Genomic DNA, 24341 nt, shown 5'->3' on the forward strand with positions numbered 1-24341 from the left:
ATGTCTTAGTTCATTTGTGTTGCTACAACAAATACCCGAGACTGGATAACGAAACTAATTTCACGTAGTTCTGGAGGCTGAGAAGTCCAAGTTCAAGGCACTGGCAGTTAAATGTCTGGTGAAGGCTGTTCTCTCCTTCCTAGATGGTGCCTTGATGCTGTGTCCTCTGAAGGGGAGGAACACTGTGTCCTCACATGAGGAGAGACAGAAAAGAAAGACACCAAACCCTGTGTGAAGCCTCTTTTATGAAGGTCTTCATCCCATTCACAAGGGAAGAGCCCTCACGGCCTAATCACCTCTCAAAGCCCCACCTCCCAACACCATGACATTAGGCCTTGAGTTTCAACATTTGGATTCTGGAGGAGACACGTTCAGACCACAGCAGACCCTGATGCAGGGCACATGCTCAGTCAATGCTCTAGGTCAGCAGTCACGCCTGGTCATGACCCTTTGTCAGTTCCACTTGCCCCTATACAATTAGGTACAGAAGTATAGTGTCTGGTAAGGACTACACCGCAAGACCCTGAAGCGGCAGGAGAAGTGGGCCTGGTCTCCTCACTGTCCTGAACCCAACACTCCAAGGCTCAGAGCAGGGCTGGGCTTGGTGGCAGGGTCACTCTACATGCCCAGGCTGATGGAAGATGCAGGTGCCCTGGGCAGGGGCTGTGGGCTCCCCCAACAATTTCCCCACAACCTCACACTCCCTCAGACTTGGGGGACAGTGTTCCCCTCCCCAGCTGTTGGGTCTCTGTGTCTCTCTGCCCAGCCTGTGAGCTCTGTCTCCTCACTCTCAGCAAGGTGGCTGTGTGCCTGCTATGGGACAGGGCCAAGCAGGCACTTCCCAAACTGCAGTGACCCGCACCATGGAAGTATCCAAAAAAGGCACAAGCTTGCAGCACTGGGTGGTCCTGAGAGGTGACAGTGTGCTGGCAGTCCTCACAGCCCTCGCTCGCTCTCGGCACCTCCTCTGCCTGGGCTCCCGCTTTGGTGGCACTTGAGCCCTTCAGCCCACCGCTGCACTGTGGGAGCCCCTTTCTGGGCTGGCCAAGGTGGGAGCCGGCTCTCTCAGCTTGCAGGGAGGTGTGGAGGGAGAGGCGCCAGCGGGAACCGGGGCTGCGCGTGGCGCTTGCGGGCCGGCTGGAGTTCCGGGTGGGTGTGGGCTTGGCGGGCCCCTCACTCAGAGCAGCCGGCAGGCCCTGCCGCCCCCGGGCAATGAGGGGCACAGCCAGCGGCTGTGGAGGGTGTACTGGCTCCCCCAGCAGTGCCAGCCCACCAGCGCTGCGCTTGATTTCTCACCGGACCTTAGCTGCCTTCCCGCAGGGCAGGGCTCGGGACCCGCAGCCCGCCATGCCTGAGCCTCCCACCCCCTCCATGGGCTCCTGTGCGGCCGAAGCCTCCTCGACGAGCGCCACCCCTGCTACACGGCACCCAGTCCCATCAACCACCCAAGGGCTGAGGAGTGCGAGGGCACGGCGTGGGACTGGCGGGCAGCTCCACCTGCAGCCCCAGTACGGCATCCACTAGGTGAAGCCAGCTGGGCTCCTGAGTCTGGTGGAGATGTGGAGAACCTTTATGTCTAGCTCAGGGATTGTAAATACACCAATCAGCACTCTGTATCTAGCTCAAGGTTTGCAAACACACCAATCAGCACCCTGTGTCTAGCTCAGGGTTTGTGAATGCACCAATCGACACTCTGTATCTAGCTGCTCTGGTGGGGCCTTGGAGAACCCTTGTGTCCATACTCTGTATCTAACTGATCTGATGGGGACGTGGAGAACCTTTATGTCTAGCTCAGGGATTGTAAACGCACCAATCAGCGCCCTGTCAAAACAGACCACTCGGCTCTACCAATGAGCAGGACGTGGGTGGGGCCAGATAAGAGAATAAAAGCAGGCTGCCCGAGCCAGCAGTGGCAACCCACTCGGGTCCCCTTCCACACTGTGGAAGCTTTGTTCTTTTGCTCTTTGCAATAAATCTTGCTACTGCTCACTCTTTGGGTCCACACTGCTTTTATGAGCTGTAACACTCACTGCAAAGGTCTGCAGCTTCACTCCTGAAGCCAGCGAGACCACGAGCCCACTGGGAGGAATGAACAACTCCAGACGCGCGGCCTTAAGAGCTGTAACACTCACCGCGAAGGTCTGCACCTTCACTCCTGAGCCAGCAAGACCACGAACCCACCAGAAGGAAGAAACTCCAAACACATTCGAACATCGGAAGGAACGAACAACTCCAGACGCGCCACCTCAAGAGCCGTAACACTCACCGCGAGGGTCCTCGGCTTCTTTCTTGAAGTCAGTGAGACCAAGAACGCACCAATTCCGGACACAGTTCTATCCCATCAGGCTCTCCCTATCTTCCTGCAGAGTTTATCCTTGTTGCTGCCTCTGTCTAACCTGATGCTGATGCCGCCGGGGTCTCCACCACCAGGAAGTGTCGCCCTCTGTCTTGGGCAGTCTGGAGGGGCTCATTCAGGCCTTTGCAAGTCCATGGCCTCCAGACGGCAGACCTCACCAGCTGAGGTTGAAGCTCAACGTGCGCATTATTTATGGGCCACGTATGACCCAGTGTTGTGTTTGCAGGACTTGCTGCTGGGGTGCAGGACCATTCCTCATGAGTTTGGAGACTGGCCGTCTAGAGATTTATGGCCTGAGTAGTTAGAAGAGGAAGCTGTAAAGCGCCTACAGAGCAGCTCTAAAAATTAAGACGTCTGCTTCCTGCACCCACAGGCGGGAAACGCTAGACCCCTGCCGCCTGGCTTGGTCTCCTCACACCGAGCTCATTCATGCGTGAAGTGAGAAAGAAGGACAGGATGCATTTCATGCAATTTTGTCAGAGAATCTTCCTTATTTTTAGTTCTTGAAATAAAATAGAACATTCAAGTTTCCTGGGAAGTTGATCATGACAGAATCTGAGAAGACGCAGGGAGCGGGAGGAAGCCAGGCCTCCTGACAGGCCCAGCGACCTCAAGGCCTCAGATGCGATGCGCCTGAGAGGAGTCTGTCCTTTGTATTCGGGTGGCGCTAAGGTCATGTTCTATCTTTGTCATGTACTTGCTGTCTAACTTGGGCCACATATTAGTATCAAATTCTCTGGGTCTTGGTGTTTCACTTCACAGCTTTTAATAAGGGGACCGTAGTGAACGGTAGAGCCCCAGGCCTCACCTTAGATACGCAATTAGTCCCCTTTCTTTCTTCACCTCTGCCCTTCTCCTCCCCTAACCTGGCTCAGCAAAGCCTAAGGCCAAAGGCCTCAAAAAGTCTGAAGTGTTAAAGTATAAGCTGAGGGAACGCAGGGACCCGAAGAGCAGGGGTCACTCACTGAAGGGCACGGTCGGCTCTGCAGCGTGGTGAATCACTGTGCGTCCTGGGCCTGCAGCACAGGTGAGCGTCAGGTCAATCACTGCGTCCTGGGCCTGCAGCACAGGTGAGCGTCAGGTCAATCACTGCGTCCTGGGCCTGCGGCACAGGTGAGCGTCAGGTGAATCACTGTGCGTCCTGGGCCTGCGGCACAGGTGAGCGCCAGGTGCTGGGCATCTTCCCCAGGCACAGAGTGGGGAAAGGCAGTGAGCACAGACACCGAGAGTCTCCGGTGTTTGCTGGTCTCAGCCCCGGCTAAGCACTTACCTTTACACACAGTGTCCCAATTTAGTGCTTCCAATAACCCTGTTCAATGCTATTATTGCCTTCATTTACATCTAAGGAAAGTTCAGCCCAGAAAGGGCAGGTTACTTGCCCAGGTACCCACGGCTGGTAGCTAGAACGAGGTTTTGGCTCAAGGTTTCGGGGGCCCCAGATCCTAATCTCTAATCCACTGAAGGCCAAGCCAACTCAGAAGGATTGAGTTTTAGGATGAGAAAAGCCTTCATCATTTTTTAGGGCCAGCAAATGTCAAGAGAAGGAGGGTCAAGAGGCAACCTCACAGAGCACGTCCTGTGTGCCAGCCATGGAGCCACAGGCAGGGCGAGAAAAATCAGTCTGCTGCCCTTCCCAGGGCACTGACCTGAGACAGAAAGATGATCTCAGTGAACTCTCCTGGGCTGCGGATGGCTGGGAGGTTTGGGGAACTGTTGGGATAGGCAGAGCCTATAAATCTAATGCAGAGGCCTTACTTACACTGAACCAGTTACAAGAAGCAACTCTTGCTAACTCCCGACTTAAAAGGCCAACAGCCTGGATTTCCCATGGCCTCACCTGCCCCACTCCACCCAGCTAGGCTGCTAGCTAGCATCAGGAATTGGCCAACATTTTGGGGAGTGAAATGACTCTGACAAGTGGGGCCCTCTGGAGAGCCTGAGGCCTTCAATAAGTCCTCAGAGTCCTGATTCTGGATGATCAAAGGAGTCTTGGGTCTGCCTGAAATCACCCAGGAAGTGGTTGTTTGGTGTCATTTCCTGCTAGCCAGGACAGGCCCTGCAGGCTGCCCAGAGCCGCCCCTCTGCCGAGAGCAGGCATCTGTCAGTGGCCCTGGGGTGATTATGGCTGGAGATGAACATTTTTAAACTTGTTTTAATGATGTTCAGAAGAGAGGAGCAAGAGTGCAGGTGGTGCCCGATGCACACACTCTCGAGCCAGGTGGGGCGGCCACCTGGTCACCCTGCCCAGGACACAGGCCCTCGGGTAGCCCCGCCTGGGGGGTTTCCTTCAGGGTATGTTCACCTGCTGGCACTCACCTGTTGGCGCCCTGCAGCTTGGCACCGCCTCCCTCTAGTACCCCACACTGTAATGCAAATGAGGCACATGCAAATGATGTAATGCAAATGATGAGAGCTTGCTCTCTAGGGAGCTCCACTTCCATCTCTTTTTACCAAAAAGGCAAATGAGTCACAAGTGCAGAACTCGCGCGTGATGAAGATACGCCAACATGCCGGACACAGGTGTGGAGGATTATTTTCTGGAGGGGCCAGTATTATATTCTTTGCGGGTTCTACTCAAAGCCGGGGTCCCTTGAGTCTTGTCCAGGGCAAGGGCCGGGGGTTAAGTGTCGAATCCAGTCAGCCGCAGTTGTCTCGATTTCAGTTTAGACATTATTAAAAGGGTTCCTTGAAAGCAACTTGACATTCGAATGGAGAAAAAAAGAGTAAAGTAGACAATCCCAAATGTTAGATAATACAAATAATTGGTATTCTGTGTGTCTGGCATACGTGTGGTTCTTTCATTTTAGGTGGGCCTGATACTCTAGGAATTCAAAATATTTCAAAGAAGTAAACACGCAGTTCTACAAAGACTCTGGAAATTGTCCACATTCCCTATCCTGCCTGCTCCTCACCTATTTCCCTTCCCCTGTCATGTGTTTTGACTTTTCTTAACTTTTTCAGGCTCACGTGTTCAACTTTTAAAAGGGTTTTCCCTCATCCCTCAAAACAATAATTAAAAAAAAAAAAAAAAAAAAAAAACCCTGGAGCTGTAATTCGAGCGTAGGGCCACCAGATGGCAGCGGAGCATAAGTCACAGGCTCCGCGCTGCACCGGAAAGAAGAGCCTTGCTAGATCCCGCCGTGGGGAAGAAGGGCCCGGAGTATATACACGCGGGTATAGACTGCACAACGGATTTAGGAGGAGCCTCAGCCCAGACGGCTAAGCCGTTTATTCTCAATCACGTGACTCGTCAGTAGCAGGAGGCGGACCTGACTCAGGCCTGCTGAGCGCTCAGGCTACCTCCAGGGATGCGGAACCAGACAGCTCCTTGTTCCTGACCCAAAGAGAGCTCTCATCTGGATGTTTAAATGTCAAAAATATTGGCCTCTACCCAAAGCTTTAATTGGAAAATCTCGAATATTTCTAACTTATTTCTAACTTATTCCTCTTTCTACCGCCTGGCCCTAAGCCCACAGGCCCCGTCTGCTGTCCTTGGAAATGCCTGTACAAAAATCATCCCCGCCCTTTCTGTTCAATAACGTGACGTTAGCACATGCTAGTCTCAGGGATTCAGAAATGTCAACTATTCTCTCCTCCTTTAAAGATTTTTTTAGAGTAAACCAAGTCCCGGGTAAAATTTTATCTGAAGGAATTCTTAACTTACAGTAACTTCTAAAGCTCGTTTTATACCCAAGTTAGAGTTAGAAAGTTCCTTGGATGCCCTCCCTGTTTGACCTGGCAGGGGAGAAGTTTCTAGCGCGCTTGTCTTTCCTTGCTTCTAGTCTAGCTGGGTTATTTCTTCCTCAGGGACTGGCCCCAAGGCCCCACAGGTGTGAGGGTTGGGGGCCTTGAGAGGCTTGGGCACCTGGCCCAGCAAGCACCCGGGCCTAGAGTCCACCCCAGGCCTTGGGGTTCTTTACAGACTCTTGTTCCGGGTTACCCCAGATTGCTTCATCCCGTGCAGAGGTGAGGCCTGTGAGACCCCCGCCGCCCCCTCCTCTGCAGCTGTGACCCCAGAATCCGGTTTTCCTAAACTTGATGTAACAAGGCCCTGGCAATGGCCCGGGCGCCCAGGCCTCAGTGTGGACTCGTTGGATCTAGGAGGGCACCTGAGCAGAGACAGCCATCTCCCCTTCACATGACCACCACTTCCGGGTCACGTGATGACACTCTCTAAGCAGCCACGTGACACTGCGGAGCATGGCAGGTAGGCATGTCACGTGGAAACCAAGATCTATCTCTTCTGGCAGTCCCGAGTCGTCAGCCTTTGTTTCACAGAACGTTCCTGCGGCTTCCCGGAGCAGCCTCGCCACAGTCCAGACCAACAGGACGCTGCCCACCCGGCTTAGTGTGTTGGGGGTGCTAGGCCAGGAAAGGGGCCCACGCGAGATCTGCGTAGTGATGACCCAGCCTTGTAGGGGGCTCCCACAGCAGCTGAGGACAGGCCTCGGGGTGGTCGCCCACAGGCGGCCTAACCCTGCCTGCAGCCTCGGGAGCAGCCAAGGTCGGATGGGGCAGTGGGAGGCCTGCGGGGGTGCGCAGACTGTGGTGGGGGTGAGAGCCCTTCTTTGATCCGCGCCGGCAGGGGAAAGGGATTTGGATCCCGGGTATGACAGTTGTAAAACAGGAGGCTGAAAATCCACGATTCTGAGGCCTGGGTGGCCCCTAGCAGAGGGCCAGGCCCAGCCCATCCCTGTTGTCTGAGCTGGTTCTCAGGCCACCTCCCGGAAGCCAGAGCCCCTGGCAGTTGGGAGCACAGACCCTGCGGCTCTTGCTGTTAAGGCCACGGCACCCTGAGAGAACTAACACTTGTGTTAGGAAGGCAGGTTCACAGCCGCTTCCTGAGCAGAGCGCATCAGGCCCACCTGTGTGGCTGTTGGGCTGCAGTTGTCTCCTGGAGACATGTCAGGGACAGGCGCCTCAGAGAAGGATGATCTGGAGTCAGGCACTCATGTGTGAGGCACTGCTGGAGTGAGAGGTCAAAAGAGGGAATGGATTTGTGATTTTTTTTCTAAAGTGAAATGTCTCCTGGGCATTTCCACCTTCCTCCGAATTTGCCTATACTTTAACCCTTTGCTAAGCCTTGCCTCAAGCACATCCCCACTGCCACCATCTGCACTTCACTGTTCTCAGGGCCGTAAATGTCCGGTATTAGCCACAGCCTTTTACTGGATTTGCCTTTGCCATCTTACATTGAAAACAATGCCTTAAAAGGGAGACCGAGATTTCTGCAAGACGAGTTTCAGCTCAAATTTCTCGCCCATGAGGAATAGGGAAAACAGGTCCCTCTCCCCCTCAGTGGGCAGGAGCTGACAGTGTGACTTATTGAGTGAGTCCAGAGTGTTCTTTACTAAAATGTTACACATCCTCCCCCTCCTCCTGCAGCCCAGAGCCCTGCTATCCTAAGACCACAGCTTGAGTTTTAGAAGGGAAGAGAAAAGAGAGACCGCTACAGTGAATGGCTTTGATAACTGGTGTTATCTAAACATTTGTGCTCCTGTTCTTAGCAGCTCCAGACCTGGATTCACTGTGCTGCAGGGACTGTTCTTTAAACAGTTTAGCCTAGAAGGTAAAATTTTCTTTGATGGCCCATTGAAGAGGACCCAGGCAGGGAAGGACACTGAAATTCCAGTCTACTAAGCAACCTTTTCCAAAGGAGCTCCCTTCCCAGGCTGTCTTCTTTGCAGGAGCAGCCTCCTCAAGTCCTTTGAAAGCCAGCAAGGCCGTGATGGTGGTCGTAGGTCCCCCACGGGTCCCTTCCGTGGCCCTGGGAGTCCCCTAACTGTGTGTTTCGAGGGTCACAAGCATTTGTAAAAGTTGTAAAAGTAAGACTTTTTTTTGGTGTTCTTTTTCTTAAAGAGTTTATGCTCCTCAGAAATTGTAGAAGTCCTACGCTCTACAGAACCTGGATCTGAGCCTGTTCTTGTTTTAAATGAGGCATATGAATCAGTGAATGCACCCCATAAATAACCGAGGTGCACGCAGGAAGAGCCATTAAAACTTCACCTGGGCCGGGTGTGGTGGCTCACACCTGTAATCCCAGCACTTTGGGAGGCCGAGGCAGGCGGATGACGAAGCCAGGAGTTTGAGACCAGCCTGGCCAACATGGCGAAGCCCCATCTCTACTAAAAATACAAAACTTAGCCGGGTGTGGTGGCACACGCCTGTAGTCTACTCGGGAGGCACGCTGAGGCAGAAGAATCTCTTGAACCCGGGAGACAGAGGTTGCAGTGAGCCAAGATTGCACCACTGCACTCCAGCCTGGGCAACAGAGCGAGACTCCGTCTCAAAATGAAACAAAACAAAAACCACAGAAAAACAACTTCATCTGTTCATTTTTTTAAATCAAATAAGAAAATCACGTTTTACGAATGTTACATAGACTGGTCCCTTATCCCCCCAAATGCATGCATGTCAGAGGAGCAAGGACATCCCCGAAGAGTGAATGAGGAGCCCCCACTGGAGGGTGGGGACAGGGTGCGCTCACTGGCTCTTTCCTTTCAGCATTTGGTGTATGTATTCAATTGACATGGGAGCAGCATATTCATTCTTGCTGCTTGCACTCAAAACACAAGTTGGAGTCAGAGCAAAAACACTTTTAAAGTTAAGATAAAATATTGTTTATTTTTGTTATAACCTTTAAAATGTGTGTGTTTATAACAAAGTATATTAGTGCAGTAGCTGTGCATATATATGTAAAATCAATAACTTACTTGGTGGGTGCTTTCTAAAAATCTAATAGGGGTGCACCATTGAAAGTCTGGAAATTACAGTTTTAAAGTACTGTACAGGTTGAGCATCCCTAATCCAAAATTCAAAATGCTCCAAAATTTGAAACTTTGAGTTTCCAAATCCCAAAAGTTTGATATGATGCCACAAGTGGAAAATTTCATACCTGACCTTGTGACACATTGTGGTCAAAACTTTGTTTTATGCACAAAATTATTAAAAATATTATATAAAGTTATCTTCAGGCTATGTGTATAAGGTGTATATGAAACACAAATAAATTTCATGTTTTGACTTGGGTCTCATCCCCAAGATACCTCATTATGTATATGCAAATATTTCAAAATCCAAAAAACATTCCAGAATCTGAAAACTATTACAAGTTTTCTGGTCATGACAAGACAGGAGGTCAATCATACCTCAGTACACTTCTTTCTTCACTAACCTTTGCGAGACCTTTTTACTTAAGAAATAAACAGAAACCAGTCCTGGAAAACAAAGAACGAAGACTCCTCTGCTGAATTCAAGCAACCTCCTGATGCTGCACCCAGACTCCCCTCCCCTTTCCCTGGTTTTGACATAATAGCTGACCCGTTTACATGATCACAATCACAGACTGGTTCTGGCTGGTTTATGGAGGATGTGCACACAGCACCTTTGTGTCCTATCTTTCACCTTTTGACATAGAGCCTAATTTTACTGCATTTTAATATTACATCTTCATCCCAACTGAACATGGGACACATGTAACATATATGTTTGCTTCCCACACAGGTGTATGACCTTTCTTCATGAATATTCATAGATTCTCCTATAACCTGTTAAATATGTATATTTAGCTAACCTGTTTAACATAAAACTGTCCCACCCTCCTTCCCTCCAAGCACCTGCTTTCAGTCTCAATGGAAGGCTCCACTTCCTAGCCTGCAGGTTGCAGCCCATCATAAGAAATAAAGCTCTCTAAATAAATTTACAAGAAAAAAATAACCCCATCAAAAAGTGGGCAAAGGATATGAACAAACACTTCTCAAAAGAAGACATTTATGCAGCCAACAGACATATGAAAAAAGGCTCATCATCACTGGTCATTAGAGAAATGCAAATCAAAACCACAATGAGATACCATCTCATGCCTGTCAGAATGGCAATCATTAAAAAGTCAGGAAACAACAGATGCTGGAGAGGATGTGGAGAAATAACGCTTTTACACTGTTGGTGGGAGTGTAAATTAGTTCAACCATTGTGGAAGACAGTGTGGCAATTCCTCAAGGATCTAGAACTAGAAATACCATTTGACCCAGCAATCTCGTTACTGGATATATACCCAAAGGATTATAAATCATTCTACTATAAAGACACATGCACACGTATGTTAATTGTGGCACTGTTCACAATAGCAAAGACTTGGAGCCAACCCAAATGTCCATCAATAATAGACTGGATAAAGAAAATGTGGCACATATACACCATGAAATACTATGCAGCCATAAGAAAGGATGAGTTCATGTCCTTTGCAGGGACATGGATGAAGCTGGAAACCATCATTCTCAGCAAACTATCACAAGAACAGAAAACCAAACGCCACAGGTTCTCACTCATAAGTGGGAGTTGAACAATGAGAATACATGGACATAGGGAGGGGAGCATCACACACCGGGGCCTGTCGGGCGGGGAAGGGATAGCATTAGGAGAAATACCTAATGTAGGTGACAGGTTGATGGGTGCAGCAAATCACCATGCTACGTGTATATCTATGTAACAAAACTGCACGTTCTGCACATGCACCTCAGAACTTAAAGTATAATAAAAAAAATTAAAAGAAATAAAGTTCTCAGTTGGGACCCACATGGGCGGTGGGCAGAGCGGCTGTGGCCACACCCGGGAGCCTGAGGCTGGGCTTCACCAGCAGGCACTGACCTGGTTGGGTAGTGAGTGGGCATGGCCTGGGCGGTGAGGCCTCCTCCCCACTGTGCCCTCCAAGCAGGTTGGGCTGCAAGCAGGCTAGGAGTCTTAGGGCTGCTGGCCCACTCTGGTGGGTAAGGCAGCAACAACGGATGCCTTAGAAGAAAAGAGCTTTATGCTGTCTCTCTCCTCCACCTCTGATGCAGAATTTGAGGCTGTGGTGGAATATTTAGAGGACATATCATGGATGAGGAGTTCCAGTTACTATGGAGAAATTTCATGGACAGGTACTACCAGGAATTTGAAGACACAGAAGCGAATAATTTCACCTACATGCTATTTTTAATGAATTCATTTGATAGAAAAGTACATTGAAGAATCACTGCTGGAGTGGATTCCTGGATTTAACATGGCAGCTTTTACAGCAGCCTTGCAGCACCATGAAGATAAAGGCTGGTGACGTATTTGACATGCTGCTCACATTTGTGGATTTTCTGGCTTTTGAATAAATGTTTCTGGACTGCAAAGCAGAAGAAGAAGGCTGGAAGCCGGGTGCGGTGGCTCACGCCTGTAATCCCAGCACTTTAGGAGGCCGAGGCGGGCACATTACGAGGTCAGGAGATCGAGACCATCCTGGCTAACACGGTGAAATCCCGTCTCTACTAAAAATACAAAAAATTAGCCTGGCGTGGTGGCGGGCACCCATAGTCCCAGCTACTCGGGAGGCTGAGGCAGGAGAATGGCGTGAACCCAGGAGGCGGAGCTTGCAGTGAGCTGAGATTGCACCATTGCATTCCAGCCTGGGCGACAGAAGTGAGACTCCATCTCAAAAAAAAAAAAAAAGAAAAAGAAAAACGAGGCTGGAGACTGGACTCGAGCAGAGGTTTAGTCGTGACTTTGTTGTGCAAATCATCTTCTATGTCAGCTTCCCAAGACAGTCTGTGGTGCTAGGTTTCCAGGCAATGAATGGGATCGTCGTGGATGTTACTGACCCAGTAGATCAATAGGCTTAGCTAATGGTGACAGAATAATACATCTTGGAGAGACTTTGTTCTGTAACTCTTTATTCATGGTAAGTATTGATAGGTCAAAAGCAAAATGACCTAACCCTCCTAGACTTATTTCTCCTGAAACACCTTTTTGTATTAACTTAGTGCTTAATAACCCTGGAACTCCTCCCCTGCCCGTGTGGATCCAAGTAAATCCCTCTCTCCTCTCTCGGTGCTTCTGAGGCAGACTCCTTGGGAGTAAACCCATGCCAAGCATTCCACCTGGGCCTCCTACCCCAGCATGCATGTTGGTGTGCCAACAGTGTGGAACGACCCTCCGCCACGACCCTCCGTCCCAGTGTGGAACGACCCTCCGCCACGACCCTCCGTCCCAGTGTGGAACGACCCTCCGCCACGACCCTCCGTCCCAGTGTGGAATGACCCTCCACCACGACCTTCTGTACCAGAAGGTTTTGCGTGAATCTTTTTGTGCACTCACAGCTCTTTCTCTCTCTCTTCTTCTTTTTTTTTTTTTTTTTTAACGTGGTCAGAGTTTCAGTCCTTCAGCCTCAGTGGGGTTTTTGATGTTTGCGTAGGGTGTTATTCAAGCCAGATGTCCATCTTGAGATTTCTGAATCTCCCGTGATCACAGCTTGTCTTGCCTATAGGAATTAACTGAAAGAGATCTCCTTTACTTAAAAGCTATATGTGAAAATCAACTCCTTGTCTTAACATTTGTAGTCCTTATGTCACTGTCTTCTGCTTCTCCTGGTGTAGTCCTACTGTTTTCTAGAAATCTCTTTTAAGCATTATTTTTGAAAAAATTTTTATAGGTGAATATTCATGCTAACCTAGTGGGTATGATTTTGGAGCTTCCATGATTCCCCACTTGAAGATCAAAGTATGAGATGCTATGTGCTCTTTAGTTGTTAGTGCTATGAAAGCAAAAATGCTTTTTTTTTTTGGGGATGGAGTCTCGCTCTGTCGCCCAGGCTGGAGTGCATTGGCACAATCTCGGCTCACTGCAAGCTCCGCCTCCCGGGTTCACGCCATTCTCCTGTGCTAGCCTCTCCGAGTAGCTGGGACTACGGGCGCCCGCCACCACGCCCGGCTAATTTTTTGTATTTTTAGTAGAGACGGGGTTTCACTGTGGTCTCGATCTCCTGACCTCGTGATCCGCCCGCCTCGGCCTCCCAAAGTGCTGGGATTACAAGCGTGAGCCACCGCACCCCGCCTGCAAAAATGCTTTCTACGCTGGTGTTTGTTACTGTTTTACTGAGCACTAATGAATGTATGCTGTGTGCTGGAAATCGACTGAAAGGGATCCTGTTCTTTGCATGTTTGTTGAAAACCCTTTCTGCATAAATTAGTTAGGTCGTCTATCTGCTTTAGTTTAGTGCAGTGTTTGGTAGAGTATTACTTACCAGAAAGCATGTATGTCATTTCCAGAAAGAAGAAAAACATAGTAGTTCAATTTCCAACATGTACTTTTGATTTTTTATTTAAGTAAAATTCTGTACTGATTTTTCACTTGGCAATACTGGTTTTAAAGGATGAGCTACAAGTGATGTGTTTTTCTATACCGATGTGTCACTTATTAAATTCTTTTGTACCATGAGTTAAAAAAAAGAAATCAAGTTATCTTTCCCAAATGTATAGATCTTGTGATTTTAAGTAGACTCTTGACATGTTCATACCATGACTTCTGCCTTTCAGACAGTTGGAAGCTTCTGGAAGCAGCACGGAGAGTTTACATTGCCCTGGCTTTGAGTTTCGAAGCATGGGTGCCCCACTCTTGTGGGATTTTTGGAGCTTCTGATGAATGCACATGTTGAATCAGAGTGCTCCAGAGTATTAGAACCAGAAAGTCATTTAGAGAACACATGAAGCTTTATTTCACAGACAGGAAGCTGGATCAGAAGCAGTGAGTGAGGATGCGCCTGGGGTGAGCCTGGAGTGGGAATTCCCATGCTATCCTTTATTGCTTATCAAAGACTCAGGTGGGATCTTTAGCTTCCCCAGACTCTGTTACCCCACAGAATCCAGTTTCAGGATTATCTTATTACTGGTGACAACTCATGTGCAAATACTTGTCGTGGTATGTGCACATAATTATATTAGCATTGAATAAATACACCCCACCCCAAACATTTGACTCAGATCATGAGCTAATTGGGCATAATCCCAGCCCTAAAAGGAAGTGGAGAGGATCAGACCCTGTATATATGTTTATTTTATTTTATATTATTTTTGAGACGGAATCTCTGTGCCCCAGGCTGGAGGGCAGTGGCACGATCTTGGCTTACTGCAAGGTCCGCCTCCCGGGTTCACGCCATTCTCCTATCTCAGCCTCCCGAGTAGCTGAGACTACGGGCGCCCGCCACCACGCCCAGCTAATTTTTTTGTAGAGATGGGGTTACACCGTGTTAGCCAGGATGGTCTCGATCTCCTGATCCTGTGATCCACCTGCCTTGGCCTCCCAAAGTGCTGGGATTACAGGTGTGAGCCACCGCGCCCGGCGTTTGTTTTTTATGTTTTTTTTTTTTTTGAATGCCTTGCCCAGATGCCTCCCACCTAAGAAGAGATTTGGGGAGACAAGATTTTTGTCCCAAGACGGCCATTTGGTTATGAGTGGGAGGATTAAAAGCCACATATCAAATTAAAATTTGCCCTACCTCAGCCCCTTGCATTTTATTAGTGTTACTCCTAAACATTGCTGCTGCAAACATGCCCACACACAGCTCTGTCTTGTGCATTTCTGATTATTTGCTCATGTAAATTCCTAGAATGAAATGTCTCAGTTTTAAAGTGCAATTATAACTTTACCCTTTTGAAATACAAAATACAATTATTTTCTGACAGTTTCTACCAACTTATGTACCAATTAGCTACTTATTCCATTTCCCTTTTCTCAAAACACACATTAAAACTGGATATTTTAATTTTTAAAATGTTTGAACAGTATATTTGTTATTTTAAAATAAATTTTTAAATGTTAGAATAGTTTTTTTATTATTTATTTATTTATTTATTTTTTATTTTTTTTGAGACAGAGTCTCGCTCTATCACCCAGGCTGGAGTGCAGTGACACGATCTCAGCTCACTGCAAGCTCTGCCTCCCGGGTTCACTCCATTCTCCTGCCTCAGCTTCCCAAGTAGCTGGAACTACAGGCGCCCGCCACCAAGCCTGGCCAAGCCAAGGAACCGAGATCACGGTGTGGCATAGAAAACACAGCCTGTTGAACAAGATTCTGCAGACCGCCTGCCTCCGTGGATGGGAGGGCCTGACAGGTGTTTATTTCTCCATTTCACATTAACTGGGAGGCGACAGCAGCTCATGGCCACTGCACCCGGCTGCCATGTGGTTCATCGGACATTTCAGCTGTCTTGAAAATTGATATTGATTACTTCAGAACGTGCCGTCCATGGAGCGATTCATCTTGGCAGTTACAGGGGGCAGAATGGTTAGACTCCTCGCGCCACAGCTGCATTCCACACTTCTGCCTGCTCCTAGGCTTGGTTTTAGAGGTCTAATTAACACGCGCCATCCAGTGATCTTGGAGAACATTATGCTAAGTGAAATAAGCCAGACACAGAAGGACAAATATGCCTGACGCTGCTTGCATGATGAATCTAAACGAGTCAGGCTCATAGCAGAGAGTGGAACAGTGTTTGTCAGGGGTGGGATGAGAGAGGGAGCGTGGGGCGGGGGGATGGGATGGGATCAGTCAGGGGGTGCAAAGTTTCAGTTATACAAGATGAGTAAGTCCTAGCAATCTGTTGTATAACATGGACATATCATTAGCAACACTGTATTGTATACTTAAAATTTGCTGAAAGGATAGATCTTAACTTGTGTTTGTATCACAGAATAATTAATAACAATAATCAATTCAGAGCGTGGAAGGAGACTGCTGGAGGTGATGGATATGCCTACGGCATAAATCATGGTGATGGTTTCACAAGTGAGTACTTATCTGCAAACTCACCAAGTTGTAGACATGAAATATGTACAGCTTTTTGTATGTCAATTAGACTTCAATAAAGTGGCTTTAAAAATAAATAAATAATAAATAAATGGCAGCTTTTACTTAAGTTTTATTTTCTTCTTCTTCTTTTTTTTTTTTTTTGAGACAGGGTTTGGTTTTGTCAGCCAGGCTGGAGTGCAGTGGTGTGATCTCAGCTCACTGCACTGCAACCTCTACGTCCTGGGCTGAAGCAATCCTCCCACCTCAGCCTCCTAAGTAGCTGTTGCATGCCACCACATCAGGCTACTCTTTGTATTTTTTGTAGAGACAGGGTCTCACCATGTTGCCCCGGCTGGTCTCGAACTCCTGAGCTCAAGCAATCTGCCTGCCTCGGCCTCCCAAAGTGCTGGGATGACGGGAATGAGTCACCATGCCTAGCCAGCTTTTACTTAATTTTAACTTGTGGGGATCCCACTCAACCAAAAAAGAATAGCATTGATAGCACTTTCAAATGTTCTAGTTATTTTCCTGTACCATTAGATCTAGATAGCGAGTTCCACGAGGGTTAGAGGCATGCCTTGGTCGTGATAATCATCATAGCTATAGCAAGCATATGTGGGGCACCAGGGAACAGGCGGCTGCACGCCGTGCTTGCGGCATCCCATTGATCCTCGTAGCAATCCATAGGGGTGACACGATTCTTTGCATTTTCAGGTATAAAAAAGGAGAGAGAAAGAGATGAAGAGATAGAGATGGAGAGACAGAGAGAGAGAGACAGAGAGAGAGAGACAGAGAGAGACACAGAAAGACAGAGAGAGAGGGAGCGCATGCAGGCAATGAAATCCAGCTAGAAAGGGTCAGAGCCAGGGTTTGGTTCTGAGTCTCACTCCGCAGCCTGCATGCTTAACCACACCTCCTTAATGCCGACTATTAATTGGTGTGAGAGATATCAGTCCTGTCTTACTGTGGCAGCCCCAGTACCTAGAACAATCAGTAGCTTAGGGGACCGTCACGAAGCTTGGTGAATTAATGACCGAATGAATGCATGAGAAGATTGAGGGGATGAAGGTAGAGATGGGCCACAGGGGCTCGATACCCTGGCAGGCTTCACTCTTGGCTCATGTGAGAACTACACTTTAAGCCAGCAGGGGCCTAGGAATTTCTAGAACATTCTTTGGGTTTTTCTTCAAGAGCTGAGCCAGAGAGTCACTGCACCAATTGTGTGTGTATGTGTGTATATGTGTGTGTGTATGTGTGTGTATGTTTGTATGTACGTTTGTGTGTATGTGTGTGTGTATGTATGTGTATGTGTGTATGTATGTGTATGTATGTGTGTGTGTGTATGTTTGTATGTGTGTATGTGTGTGTGTACGTGTGTGTATATGTGTGTGTACATGTTTAATTTCCTGCTCATTGCCCTGCAAGGAGGTCCCCTGCTCCTGAGAGGGAGTGGAGATTTTGTGAGATGATACCCATTAAGGCCTTTCATGCTCGCCATTTTGTAACAAACCGCATCTGGAGCTTGGGAGGAGTGGGGAGCCTGGCTGTCCAGGAGGACAGATTAAGTGTCCACCTTTATAAACCAAACTCCTGTGATGTGGGTTCAGAGGTCACCAACAGCAAATCCACGTCTTGTAGTTTGGGGTAAAGCAGGAAAAAATATTATTTTAAGATTTAGGATTAAATTGCAAATACCCAGAACACAATTCCTATATGTAAAACACACATTCTATTTAAATGTTTTTATTTTAAAAAAAAATCTCATTTCTACGTGGCCAAAAATAATAATTGTGAAAGATAACTTGGTCTTATTTATATTCAAGGACCAACTCAGATTAAAGCGATCTTTTAAAAAGGCTTGAAAAGGAGAATAAATCAGTATTGGTGTCAGTCTGTCTTATTTTAACAGTAGTCACTATGGAAACGAATCACCCACCTATTTCTTTTCCTACCTCCAAGTAAACAATAGGGTTTCCACTTTTCCTGGTATCCTGTTTCCTCTGCGCAGGAATTTCTTGTACAGAACGTCTGTACAGTGCTTCTAATTGAACCTATGGTTTTCCCCACATGCCTGTTTCTGTTGTTTTAAACCTTCTCCGCCCCGTGGATTTTCACTCTGAAACGCTGAGGATCCTTAACCCCATCCTCTGGAATCCTGAGCGTTTTGTCTGGGGCTCCTTGTCTTGCTCAGGGGTGGAGAATCCAGCTGTGGAGGCAGAGCGGGGCCAGCGTGCCCCAGACAGCCACAAGGTGCCCTGCCCGAGACTCGGCGGAGTCTCACGGAGTTTCCTTTCCTTCTACGCCCCACTTGGATTAGACAAATGGGAGTGCCCCAGAGGGTCATTTTCCATACTAAGCTGCCGATTCAGGAAAGAACAAAACGCTAACGTGTGTGTGCTTTCTTCCTGTCCTGAACCCACACCCCAAATTCATTGTACATTTGGTTGAAGGCCTGAAGTTTCTGGACATAGAGATTGCTGTCTGCCCAGTGCACGGGAGTCCCGCAGAGGGGCTCTCTGTGCCCCATGGACGCCTGGGGCCCCTCACCTGCACCCCCACCTGCTCTCGTCTCCAAGGACACTCTTTTGTTGGAATATTAAAAGGAAGTGGACTATGTCTAACTTTGTTTATTGCCTGCTATTTTTATGACCTGTACTCTTAGGTTTTTATTTTGTGAGATGGAAAATTACAGAAACATGCTAAGAAAAACACACACACACACACACACACACACACAACACCCAGTTCTGTATAGCTGCAGTGTTCTCAAACAGAGCAGTAAAGAGGGCACACACCAGCAACTAATACAAAATGTATTAAAAATGAGAATAAAATGGCCATAGAGAATAATTTTTCTTATTTGAAAATCTATTTTTAAAAACAAAGAGGCTTGACCTAATATTCCAGTGCCCCAAATGTGCCTCAGGTACCTTGGGAAGACTTTGGGATTTTACCACTAATACTACTTTATGCTCTTACAGAGCCATGATTTTCCAAACAGCCACATCAACATGATACCAAAGCAATTGTTTGGAAATTAGGGGAAAAAATTAATGCACCTGGGCCGGGCGCAGTGGCTCACGCCTGTAATCCCAGCACTTTGGGAGGCCGAGGCGGGCGGATCACGAGGTCAGGAGATTGAGACCATCCTGGCTATCATGGTGAAACTCTGTCTCTACTAAAAATACAAATAATTATCCGGGCGTGGTGGCAGGCACCTGTAATCCCAGCTACTGGGGAGGCTGAGGCAGGAGATGGTGTGAACCTGGGAGGCAGAGCTTGCAGTGAGCCGAGATTGCACCACTGCACTCCAGCCTGGGGGAGAGAGCAAGACTCCATCTCAAAAAAAAAAAAAAAAAATTCATGCTCCTGAAAACTTGGCATATAAATTGCAAACACGGTTTCCATTCTCCACATTTTCCTGATCCATGCCCTCTGCAATGTGCCTTTGCTGTTCCTCTCAGTAAGAGGTAGAGCCTATTTTATCACCCATTGAATCTAGGCTCTCCTGTGACTCTCTTTAGCCATAGAATATGGCAGAAGTGATAACATGTTAGCCCTGGGCTTAGGTCTCCAGAAGTCTTACACACTTGCACTCCTTTTTGGCGTACTTCAGGATAAGAGAGCACAGAGAGGCCGGGTGCGGTGGCTCACGCCTGTAATCCCAGCACTTTGGGAGGCCAAAGCGGGCAGATCATGAGGTCAGGAGATCAAGACCATCCTGGCTAACACCGTGAAACCCTGTCTCTACTAAAAATACAAAAAAATTAGCCGGGCATGGTGGTGGGCACCTGTAGTCCCAGCTACTCGGGAGGCTGAGGCAGGAGAATGGTGTGAACCCAGGAGGTGGAGCTTGCAGTGAGCCAAGATTGCGCCACTGCACTCCAGCCTGGGAGATAGAGCAAGACTCCATCTCAAAAAAAGAAAAAGAAAAAGAAAAAAGAGAGAGCACAGAGAAAAACCAAGACCCCCAGCTGACCCACAGCTGATGACATCCCCATGAGGGAACCCAACTCCAACCAAAAGATCCTCCTAGCAGAGCCCAGCCTGAGTTGCTGACCCATAGAATCACGAACTCAATAAATGGCTATCATTTTAAGCTATGACGTTTTGGGCTGGCTTGTTACACAGCAATAGATAACTGATACACACCTTTTCTTTCTCATTTCCCCAACTCTTCATTGCCCAGCAAAAGGTTATTGTTGTGCAAAAGGTTCTGTCAAAGAATCAGGATTTGGGCCGGGCATAGTGGCTCACACTTACAATCCCAGCACTTTGGGAAGCTAAGGTGGGCGGATCACCTGAGGTCAGGAGTTGGAGACCAGCCTGGCCAACATGGTGAAACCCTGTCTCTACTAAAAATACAAAAATTAGCTGAGCATAGTGGTACGTGCTTGTAATTCCAGCTACTCAGGAGGCTGAGGCAGAAGAATTGCTTGGGAGGCAGAAGTTGCAGTGAGCCAAGATTGAGCCACTGCACTCCAGCCTGGGTGACGAGCAAAATTCCATCTCAAAAAAAAAAAAAAAAAAAAAAAAAAATCAGGAGACCTAGTCCTAGTCCTGTTTCTGAAATATTTAGCTGTGACTTTGATCAGTCCTGTTCCTTTTCCAAGCATCAGCTGCTTTGTCTGCATGTCTACACACAAAGTATTTGTTATTTCTAGCTAGAATATCTGTGTGGAAGAAACTGACAGAGCAGCTTGAATTCTTCCCCACTTTGGTGTGAATGCCTTTAAGAATCATCTCAGACAAATCTATTCACATGACAAATATACCATTTGACTCAGCAGTCCCACTTCCTTGCCCTTATGCTATGAAAGTACACACGTGGATATGCAAACATGATGTTCTAGAGTGTCTGGAGCAGCAATCTTTGTGTGGCAAACATCAGGAAATAACCTGAATGCCCACTGAGGAACATGGTTGCACAAATCGTGGTGTATTTATACTATAAAATACTGTACAGCTGTTTAAAAATTCTCTGGAAGAGCTTTTATAATGTATTTTTTAAATGAGAGAAACAGGTTGCAGGGTATAATACTGTTTCTGTAAAGGAAACAAAATGACAAAATCCTCTATATGTGTCCCTGGTTTCTGTGTGATTGGCCATGGAGAATGATTTGGAAGGAAGCCGACCAGGCTGCTCTCTGGGCTGCAGACAGAGGTAAGAGGTTTCCAACGGCAAATGTGTTGGAACGACCTCAGAGTTTGGGTATACGGGGTTAGTTAATTTCAGGATGGCACATCCATACAGTGAAATAATATTCAGCTGTTAAAAATAGTGATAATGATAACTGGGCATGGCGGCTCATGCCTGTAATCCCAGCACTTTGGGAGACCAATGCAGGTGGATCGCTTGAGCCCAGGAGTTTGAGACCAGCCTGGCCAACGTGGCAAAACTCTGTCTCTACTAAAAATACAACAATTCGGGGCACATGGTGGTGTGTTGTGCCTGTAATCCCAGCTTCTCAGAAGGCTGAGGCACGAAAATTGCTTGAACCAGGAGGCAAAGGTTGCAGTGAACCGAGTTTGTGCCACTGCCCTCCTGCCTGAGTGACAGAGTGAGACTTAGTCGCCAAAAAAAAAGAAATAATAATGATACATAAAAATAATTACATATAGGCCAGGCATGGTGGCTCACGCCTGTAATCCCAGCACTTTGGGAGGCCGAGGCGGGCAGATCATGAGGTCAAGAGATAGAGACCATCCTGGCTAACATGGCTAACATGGTGAAACCCCGTCTCTACTAAAAAAATACAAAAAATTAGCCGGCCATGGTGGTGGGTGCCTGTAGTCCCAGCTACGTGGGAGGCTGAGGCAGGAGAATGGCGTGAACCCAGGAGGCAGAGCTTGCAGTGAGTGGAGATTGTGCCACTGCACTCCAGCCTAGGCGACAGGGCGACTCGTCTCAAAAAAAAAAATACATATAATATATTTAAAATAATGAAATTAATGAACATAAAACAGCATTAAAGGAAGTAAAAATGTGTGAGCCTATGCATCTGGAAAATGTTCAGGATGGACACTCATCAAATATTCATGGTAATTATTAGTAATTGTGAGCTTATGAGTGGCTTTACTGTTATTTTTACATACTTACATTCTATAATTTTGCTAAATTAATGTAGAAAAGAGGAAAGAGGTGGAGAGAGGCAGGAATGTTTAGTAATTCAAAGGTGTTTATTAATGTGGGGCAGAAAGAACCAAAAAGGACCGAGTCTTTCATAAACTCAACATCTCTGAATAATAAAGAGGTGAAAGTATTTTGAAATGCTAATGATTACATGTGGAAGGTGGCTTTAGATACTTAGCCTAGTGAAATGGGTGACTGGCCATCTATAATGTCTTTCGCTCACACAAAGTGATGAGGATGAATGAGATAATTAATATTTATAAAGACCTTTAATATCCTGCAGAAAAGGCTGTTGCATCAGATAATAGTGTACGCCACGGCTCAGTCTTCTGTCTCTCCTCGGACGGGACCCAAGCAGCCTCTTTCTGATGGTCTCTTGAAAGATCACCCATGTATCTCCGGAGGAGTAAGTGTGGTCTTTGTTTCTGTAAACAAGAACACATCGATTGGTGATATGGTTTGGCTGTGTCCACACCCATATCTCATCTTGAATTGCCACGTGTTGTGGGAGGTAATTGAATCACGGAGGCAGGTCTCTCCTGTGCTGTTCTCATGAGAACGAGTAAGTCTCATGAGATCTGATGGTCATTAGAAGGGGGCATTTCCCTGCACAAGCTCTTTGCCTGCTGCCACCCACATAAGATGTGACTTGCTCCTGCCTGCTTTTGGCCACGACTGTGAGGCCTCCTAGCCACATGGAACTGTGTGTCCAATTAAACCTCTTTGTTTTGTAAATTGCCCAGTCTCGAGTATGTCTTTATCAGCAGCATAAAAATGGACTAATACAACTGGAGAAAGACATTACATCTTTTTCCCCTTAAATTTTATAAATCCAAACAAGAACTACTTTTTACCTTCTGAAGCTACATTTGTACTTGGATAGATGTTTTTATTGAAATATCAGCCTTGAATAAACTGTGTCTCAACCCAGCTTTACAGACCTTGACACGATAGGAATTTGTAATTAAGCGGAAATAATTAGCATACATTAAAATGGAAATTAACTTAGACCAGGTGGATGTCATTAGAATCAAAAGGAAACAGGGATATTTCCACTATGGGGCTTCCATTCTCCTACTTCTAGATGCCAGCATCCAAGCAGCTCTTCCCAGAGCCTGGAATTTATACAAAGATCCTAATCTATACCTAGACATGGAATTCACTGGTATTCTAGCTAAAGAACCAGCTAGAATGAAAAGAACACATTGTAATGAAAAGACCATGTCTGAGAATGGCTTTATCCGCTGGTGAAATGCACCCTGACCTTTGTGCGTGAGCACCTTCTTATTCTTCAGTCTTTGGTGACTAAAGATTCTACAAGGCTTATAAGGTCTACAGGGGCTGGTGAGTGAATAACAGGCATCCGCAGACCAACTTAGTGTGTTAGTATCATCTTTTTTTACTCTGGGAAAGGGAAAAGGAAAAACTTATTTTTTTCCACTTAGACTCATCACAAGTCTTAGCACATTTGAAAACATTCTGCCAGGTGCGGTGGCTCACGCTTGTAATCCCAGCACTTTGAGAGGCCGAGGCGGGCGGATCTCGAGGTCAGGTGATCGAGACCACAGTGAAACCCCGTCTCTACTAAAAATACAAAAAATTAGCCGGGCGTGGTGGCGGGCACCTGTAGTCCCAGCTACTCGGAGAGGCTGAGGCAGGAGAATGGCGTGAAGCCGGGAGGCGGAGCTTGCAGTGAGCCCAGATCGCGCCACCGCACTCCAGCCTGGGCGAGGGAGCGAGACTCCATCTCAAAAAAAAAAAAAAAAAAAAAAAAAAAAAGAAAACATTCCAACGACAAAAATGGTCGTTTCAGAGCATGAAGCCATTGGGTCCCAAGTTTGGCAGCTTCTCTCCTTCCTCATTATTCCAATGATCAAACAGCAACTGCTCTGCAAGCTTCTCTGTGCCCCTCCCCACTGCCGTTGTCCTACAGATGCCCTTCTCCAAAATCACCCGTGTGTGATTTCCTTGCAATAAGAAGCAGATATATAAGGTTACTCACTTTTTCCTAATGTTGAAACTTGCCTCTCAGTCACGTCAACCTGGCTTCATCCACTGTCAACACTGTCTCTCCCGTTTTACTGTTTTATGTGTATATTTTATGCTGCGAGAAAGGACACAACTATTTGTACCATAAGAAAGAACTCTTGCAACGACAAGAAAGCCCCCAAAATACTCTGTAAAACTGTGCTTCTTACAGTCCATTGTTGTTGTTGTGGGAGGGATGGTTTGTGACCAGGCTTAGAAATGTTTTCCTCAAAGAT

The 24341-nt window shown here is 47.2% G+C and overlaps 1 pseudogene; it reads left to right on the forward strand.

Annotated features, from left to right (window-relative positions):
• Positions 1 to 8767: 8767 nt before the first annotated feature.
• On the forward strand, positions 8768 to 13795 carry LOC115834633 (annotated as a pseudogene).
• The last annotated feature ends 10546 nt before the right edge of the window (positions 13796 to 24341 follow it).

This window comes from Nomascus leucogenys, chromosome 4 (assembly GCF_006542625.1).
Source record: "Nomascus leucogenys isolate Asia chromosome 4, Asia_NLE_v1, whole genome shotgun sequence".
NCBI lineage: Eukaryota > Metazoa > Chordata > Mammalia > Primates > Hylobatidae > Nomascus > Nomascus leucogenys.